The 8,630-nt window shown below is 36.3% G+C and overlaps 1 pseudogene; it reads left to right on the top strand.

Moving 5' to 3' along the window:
- Positions 1-5,082: 5,082 nt before the first annotated feature.
- Positions 5,083-8,422, top strand: LOC101051426 (E3 ubiquitin-protein ligase PHF7 pseudogene; annotated as a pseudogene).
- Positions 8,423-8,630: the final 208 nt, after the last annotated feature.

The raw sequence follows: 8,630 nt of genomic DNA on the forward strand, positions 1-8,630 counted from the left end.
AATGTTCTCACCCCAAGCCTGCTTGCCCTCTATTAAAAGGAAAACTAGCAAATGATAAAAAGATGTTAATAACTCATTAGCACCAAATTGGAGCTTTCTTTTTGACATAATACATTCATCTATTCATATAATTGATATTTGTTGAGCTCTAACTATGTACATGGATACTCAAGATACTAGTCTCCTTGGGATCCTACTGAGTGAAGATGTTTAAAAAGCCATCAATTCAAATAAATAGGCAGGTTAATTTAAGCTAGAACAAATTCCTTGAAGAAGGTAACATAGAGTAATATGAAAGAGAATCACTTGAATATGAGTCATTTTTTTTTCCTTTTTTTTTTTGAGACAGAGTCTCACTATGTTTCCTAAGCTGGTTTTGAACTCCTGGGCTCAAGCAATCTGTTCACCTTGGCCTCCCAGAGTGCTGGGATTGTAGGCATGAGTCATTGCACTTCACCTAATGTCATTTTTGATTGGGCAATGAGAAAAATAAAAGATTGTAAAAAAAAATTGCTTTGTCACTGAGTTATTCTTTTTTAAAGGTTATGTCTGTCTATCACTTGAAATCATTCTTGTATACCACCAAGGTATATATCTTACATTTTGTCAAACACAAGCCCATGTTTACATTTTGGAGCAGATAGATCTGAATAAGAATTTCAGCTCTAATACTTGGAAATCTTGGCCAAGTTACCTAATCTCTCTAAGCCTCAGTTTCCTCATCAGAAAAATGAGGAAGAGTCTATGGCCATACCACCTTTAACACACCCAATCTTGTCTGATTTCAGAAAAATGAAGATGAAAAAAATAAAATTTGTAAAAAGCCTACAAATTATAAATTTGATTTAAAGATTAAATAAGAGAAAATAGGCAATATATTTAACACTGTCTGGCACACTGTAAACAGTCTATTTAAAAAGTCCTACAGTAATTTTGTTATTTAGGAATTATCAGGTCTTTTTGGTATTAAACGTAACTTTTGGTAGTCAGCATTTGGTGGGGGCTGTAGATTTCCTATGGCAAAAACCTCACCATCATGTGGTATGCTACGTTGAAAACAAGCCTTGCAAATTTTGTGATGTGCACAAAATATTTATATTTACAAAAACATAAGTGCATGCAGCCCAGGTTAATTCCCATTCTCTGTCCTGAGACAACACAGACTAACACTTTGCAGAAAAGATTTACCCTTGGATAAATGCAATGATATTTCTAGGGCAGGGGCAGCCAGTGTGGTAATCACATCAGGTGGCAGAGTCCTCTGTGAAGTAGATGGATATGGAATCAATGGAGCTCTGGATATTGAGTTCTGCACAGAGAATCATAGTTGCTGGGCTCACAATATTTTTATACGTGGTTCTGGTAAGGTCATAGGACCTTATTATCTTTCTAACCAGCAATCTCTCCTGAACACCGTCAATGAAATATATTTCTAATGTATCTTATTCTAAATACAAATTCTCCATTATGGGCTTTGATTATATTTGAAATCCTAAGTAGCTATTTCTAATTTGTAGATTCCAATTTAAACTGTTTTTTTATTTTTAATTTTTAATTTATTTTTTTCCATAAGTTATTGGGATACAGGTGGTATTTGGTTATATGAGTACACGAGTAAGTTCTTTGGTGGTGATTTGTGAGATTTTGGTGCACCCATCACCCAAACAGTACACACTGCGCCAAATTTGTAGTCTTTTGTCCCTCACCCCCCTACTACTCTTCCACCCAAGTCCGTGAAGTCCATTGTATCACTCTTATGCCTTTGCATCCTCATAACTTAGCTCCCACATATCAGTGAGAACATATGATATTTGGTTTTCCATTCCTGAGTTACTTCGCTTAGAAAAATAGTCTTCAGGCCGGGCGCGGTGGCTCAAGCCTGTAATCCCAGCACTTTGGGAGGCCGAGGCGGGTGGATCACGAGGTCGCGAGATGGAGACCATCCTGGTCAACATGGTGAAACCCCGTCTCTACTAAAAATACAAAAAATCAGCTGGGCGTGGTGGCACGTGCCTATAATCCCAGCTACTCAGGAGGCTGAGGCAGGAGAATTGCCTGAACCCAGGAGGTGGAGGTTGCGGTGAGCCGAGATCGCGCCATTGCACTCCAGCCTGGGTAACAAGAGCAAAACTCCGTCTCAAAAAAAAAAAAAAAAAAGAAAAAGAAAAAGAAAAATAGTCTTCAATCTCGTCTAGGTCACTGCAAATGCTGTTAATTCATTCTTTTTTATGGCTGCATAGTATTCTGCCATATATATATATATATATATATATATATATATATACACACACACACACATACACACACAATAAATATCATGTGTTGAGCATCTACTCTAAAGTAGGCACTGTAGTAATTCCTTTGTTTATTCTAATTTAGTACTCCCATTAGCTTTGTGAAGATTATATTATCATTTTCATTTTATTATATATATATGTCACAGTTTCTTTATCCACTCATTGATTGATGGGCATTTGAGTTGGTTCAACAATTTTGCAATTGTGAATTGTGCTGCTATAAATGCAAGTGTGCAAGTACCTTTTTTGAATATTGACTTCTTTTCCTCTGGATAGATACTCCTTAGTGGGATTGCTGGATCAAATGGTAGTTCTACTTTTAGTTCTTTAAGGAACCTCCACACCATTTTACGTAGTGGCTGTACTAGTTTACATTTCCACCAGCAGTAAGTATTCCCTGTTCACTGTATCCACACCAACATCTACTGTTTTTTGACTTTTTGATTCTTGCAGGAGTATGGTGGTATCACACTGTGGTTTTGATTTGCAGCTCCCTTATCATTAGTGATGTTGAGCATTTTTTCATATGTTTGTTGACCATTTGTATATCTTCTTTTGATAATTGTCTATTCATGTCCTTAGCCCACTGTTTGATGGGTGTGTGTGTGTGTGTGTGTGTGTGTGTGTTTCTTACTGATTTGAGTTCATTGTAGATTCTGGATATTAGTCCTTTGTCAGATGCATAGATTGTGAAGATTTTCTCCCACTCTGTGGGTTGTCTGTTTACTCTGCTGACTGTTCCTTTTGCCATGCAAAAGCTCTTTAGTTTGATTAGGTCTCAGCTATTTATCTTTGTTTTTATTGCATTTGCTTTTGGGTTCTTGGTAATGAAATCCTTGCCTAAGCCAATGTCTAGAAGAGTTTTTCCAATGTTATCTTCTAGAATTTTCATAGCTTCAGCCAATTTGAAGTACTTTAAATGCTAATAAACTATCACTACAGTGAAGTTGTTTTAATTGTGCATGTTTATACTACACTGTATATACTGAAGTATTTTTAAAGTAAAATACTCCATTGTTTGTATAACAACTTAATAATATTAGTGCTATTTACTATATAATAGATGAAGGTGGAATCTTTGCTGTGACAATTAGAACTAGTTTACAAAAAAATGCAATTATCTTAGTATTGAGTAATTATCCTATTCTTCCCATCCCTAGTCACTCTGTGAAAGTAAATAAGACCAATAGGAAGAGCTTCTGAACTCTCTCTGTTCACCAATTGGTGACAGCATTAGCCTTCATGAATCTCTAAGTCATGTTGAACAAACAGTAGGTGTTTAATATATTCTTACTTTTGTATAGATGAGAACAGTCCAAAAATCCTGATTATTGATATTATTATGATGACTGTTCTGACTTTAAGTGGAAAAGGAAAATAAAAATCAATAGTTTGCTGTCTTTTTCCCTCTAGTTTTACTTGTTTGTGGTAGAAATGGTGTGGTATACAACAGTAATATTTAAAAAAAAAAAAAGTTCTCCCTCTAATTAGCTATGCACTCATGTACAAGTCACACCTTCTGTGCTTCAATTTTCTCATCAATAAAATATGGATTATAATCATGCTCCCTAACTGGTAGAGGTGTCTGGAAAAGAGAATAAAGTTATTGATGAGGATAGGTATTGAAAATTGTAAAAGCTCTATGCTAACATTGAATGCTATTATTATTACTATTTTTCTTTTGGCATAATTCCCAGTCAGAGAACATATTATCACATTAGCCTATAATAATAGTGTTAGTAAAAATAACTCAATTAGACATCAGTGGATGGCAGAAGATAAACTACAAAAATGTATCAGCATATGTAGAAGTCATTCATTTTATATAAATGCCAAAGAGGAGGAAGATAATTCTGTTTTCTTCCATTGAGAAGCTGATGCTATTATTTATAGAACCATAATAAGATATTCACGAGTTTTTCATCTCCAACTGCTTATAGTTATATCCAAAATACAAGTCTAGCAGATACATTGTCTTGATGTTTTTGAATGTTATTAAAGTATATCCAACAGGAATAATGCTGTTACATAGGTAGCTGCCTACAAGCTGTGTTTTGAAAAGCTCAAAAGGTTCTTTTTCCTTTCATCTTACTTCCATAATCCTGAAAAGCCCAAGACCATTTTCATCGACCTGTATAAGTTTACCTAAGGAGGTTTTGACTGTAAAAGAAGACATCCAAATAGCAAACAGGTATATGAAAAGGTGGCCAACTTCATTGATCATGAGAGAAATGCAAACCAAAACTATATTTAGATATCATCTCACCCCAGCTAAAATGGCTTACACCCGGAAGACAAAAAATAACAAATGTTGGTAAGGACGTGGAGAAGAGGGAACCCTTATACATGTTTTTGGGAATGCCAGATAGTACAACTACTAAGGAGAACAGTTTGGAGTTTCCTCAAAAACCTATAAATATAGCTGCCGTGCAATCCAGTAATCCCATTCCTAGGTATATATGTAAAATTAAAGAAATCAGTATACCAAAGAGATATCTGCACTCCTCTTTGCTGCAGCACTGTTCACAGTGGTTAAGATCTGGAAGCAAACTGAATGTTCATTAACAGATGAGCAGATAAAGAAACTGTGGTATATATACATAGTGAAGTACTATTCAACCATAAAAAAGAACGAGATCCTGTCATTTGCAACAATATAGATGGAACTGGAGATCATTATGTGAAGTGAAATAAACCAAGCACAGAAAGACAAACATATGTTCTCACTTACTTATGGGGTCTAAAAATCAAAACAATGGAACTCATGGACATACAGAGTAGAAGGATGGTTACCGGAAGCTTAGAAGGTTAGTCGAGGGATTGAGGGGACAAGGAGGGGATGGTTAATGGGTACAAAATAAACAGAAAGAATGAATGAGATCTAGTATTTTGATAGCACAACAAGGTGACTATAGTCAATAATAACTTAATTATACATTTTAAAATAACATAAAGAGTGTAATTGGATTGTTTGTAACTCAAAGGATAAATGCCTTGGAACGCTTGAGGGGATGGATACCTCCATTCTCTATGATGTGTTTATTTCACATTGCATGCCTATATCATAACATCTTATGTACCCCATAAAAATGTATACCTACTGGGTACCCAGATAAATTAAAAATAAAAAGTCTTTTAAAATAAAATGAACTAAAAAAGTTTTGATTTTTGGATTGAGTTCTTTTCTTACATTATAGGAGAAATATATTAGTAACCATAGCAGTAGGAATTTATTTTCTTATTAGTTTAATGTTACTGTCCAGGGAACAACTGTCCTGAAATAATAGCAATAGGATTGGTGGGAAAATGCAGAAAAAGGTCTACAAATGATGTGCTGTCTTGGTATGGTAAGATGCAAAGGACAATGATAAAGAGAGGAGGGACAACAGGGAACTGAGAACACCAACAGAAGGGAGCAGGAGGTGAAGGTGAAGAGAGGATCCTCTCAATGTACTTCACCATTTTGCCTGAGATAGACTTTGAAAACAGAGTTAAGTAATCAATTGACTTGGGAAAAAACTTGATTTGCCTCCACTCTCTAAGTGGGGTGCTGTCTTGAGAAGTCCACAAGCATCCAGATACAGGGAGGACATCTATGAAGAGGAAGATGAGAAAGCCCCAAAGGCAAGAAAGAAAAATGAATTAAGCACAGTGAAAAACTATTTTGGCTTGTTGGCTTGGATTTCCAAATATGTTTCAAGTAAAACATAAAGATCTACAATTTGTGACACTAATGTGAAAATTTCTCCCTTGGTGCAAACTCTCTTTGGTATTTGTCAGTTGAAAAAAAAAAAAAAATACTGCTCTGTAACTGTTCAGTGAACACATTTATTATGCTATATAAGACACCATTAATGCAGAAATATTATAATTCTTGACATTAAAAAATTATATTTGTCTATCATCGTTGGGCATTTGGGTTGGTTCCAGGTCTTTGCTATTGTAAACAGTGCTGCAATGAACATTCGTGTGCACGTGTCCTTGTAGTAGAATGATTTATAATCCTTTGGATATATACCCAGTAATGGGATTACTGGGTCAAATGGGGGTCCGTTGGGGGGAAATGGGGGAGGGGCGGGGGGTGGGGAGGTGGGAAGGGATAGCATGGGGAGAAATGACAGATACAGGTGAGGGGACGGAAGGCAGCAAACCACACTGCCATGTGTGTACCTATGCAACAATCTTGCATGTTCATCACATGTACCCCAAAACCTAAAATGCAATAAAAAAAAAGAAAAAAAAATTATATTTGTGATTTACATTAAATTTCACAGCAAGCATTTTGTGTTTTTATTATTAAAGCACTTATCTTAAAATCACTGCTTTATATGGCAGAGGAGAAAAGACTAGCACAAGTAGGAACCGAAAGCATAAAGGTGTAAATTACCTTCAGAAGTCAAGCCAATAAAAAAAAAAAAAAAAGAAAAAAGCTTAGAAAACAAATTTTGTATTACTTGTCCAAATAAGATTCAAATTGAGGTGTAATTACAAGTTGATGAAAGTTATTTTTTGTGTGTTATATATCAACTGGCTCTGATGACAGCTCCCAAAATTGAAATTCACTCAGATTTGCAGCAATGTCAACATTGCTAGAGTATGTGTATGGTCTGCAAGATGACTATATGAAATGAGCAATATACTTGTTTGGTTATGAATTCCAATCATATTGGTTTGCTAACAATCACCCCATAAACCATTAAATGATATAAATAAAGACAGAGGAAGGCAACATGGACAAGAATATAAGCTTTTACTCTCGTGAAATTGTGAAAATATCAATTTCAAAGTAGTGAAAAAAGACAAGTTTCACAATAGGTATATCAAAAGACTAACTCAAATTCCTTTATATTTTACAGCTTTCATTTTTCTACTACCTAGAGCTACTTGGTATAAGCTAAAGTAAGGATTGTATGCCAAAGGAACATTGGAGGGACTATTTGAAAGTGGTAGCCAAGAAAAATTTACTTTCTCTACAGACAAAAGAAAGACCAACTATTACCATAAAATTACCAAACTTGAGAGTAAGGTACAGTCCAAAAAAAGAAAGCATTATAAATTCAAGCTGATAATAACATTTCCTTCAATAAGAAAACATAAAAAGGGTTAAAAAGAGCAGGGAGCGCTTAAGTATGACTGAGATTTTAAAAGTAGCCCAACCTCATAACACAACCCTGAGATATATAATTCAAATATAAAACCCATTGAATGAAATTAAAACAATATACTAAGAATCGGCAATAAAGAGACCAATGTAATTTGTAGAATATAAGCAGAAGAAAATATGAAAAATCTTGCTGTTATTTCTCATATTGGATAGACAGCTGAGAGGATGGCCATCTGCCTTGTGGCCAAGAAAGGGGTTGCCTTTCACAATTTTTTGGAGAGTACAAATCATTTTGTGAAAAATATCGCCCAACAGAGAACATCCAACAGGGGAATGTAGAGGGGAAAAGCTGCATCTTGTGTTGTGAAGACTTATCCCAACAGAGTATTGAGAACATCCACAACCCGTGTTGTAGTCAAGCCATCTACCACCGCAAGTGCATACAGAAATATGCCCACACATCAGCAAAGCATTTCTTCAAATGTCCACAGTGTAACAATTGAAAAGAGTTTCCTCAAGAAATGCTGAGAATGGGAATTCATATTCCAGACAGAGATGCTGCCTGGGAACTTGAGCCAGGGGCTTTCTCAGAGTTATATCAGCGCTATCAGCATTGTGATGCCCCCATCTGTCTGTATGAACAAGGCAGAGACAGCTTTGAGGATGAAGGGAGGTGGTGTCTCATTCTGTGTGCTACGTGTGGATCCCACGGAACCCACAGGGACTGCTCCTCTCTTAGATCCAACAGTAAGACATAGGAGTGTGAGGAGTGTTCACCTTCTGCTTCAGCCACAGACTACATACCTGAAAACTCAGGGACATGCCTTGCTGCAGCAGCACCTTCCACCCTGAGGAGCATTTCTGCAGAGACAATAGCTTGGAAGAAAATCCAGGCCTTTCTTGCACCAATTGGCCAGAACCTTCCATATTAGAAAAGCCAGGGTCCTCTCATGGCAGTAGGAGCCGCTCCTGGAAGTCCAAAGGTGTCAGAATCACTAACAGCTGCAAAAAATCCAAGTAACACTTTCTGAGTAGCTGCTGTCCTGCACAATAGGGATGCCACATTGCCCTGTGTCGTATCTCCTTAGGTTTCTCTTGGCTGTGATGGAGTGGCAGACTTTCCCTTGATTCTGAAAACCTTGACAGTTCTGAGGTGTACTGGTCAAGTATTTTACAGAGTGTCTCTCAACTGGGATTGTTCCAATGTTTTTCTCATGATTAGATTGGGG

The sequence above is a fragment of the Saimiri boliviensis genome, chromosome X (assembly GCF_048565385.1).
Source record: "Saimiri boliviensis isolate mSaiBol1 chromosome X, mSaiBol1.pri, whole genome shotgun sequence".
Lineage (NCBI taxonomy): Eukaryota > Metazoa > Chordata > Mammalia > Primates > Cebidae > Saimiri > Saimiri boliviensis.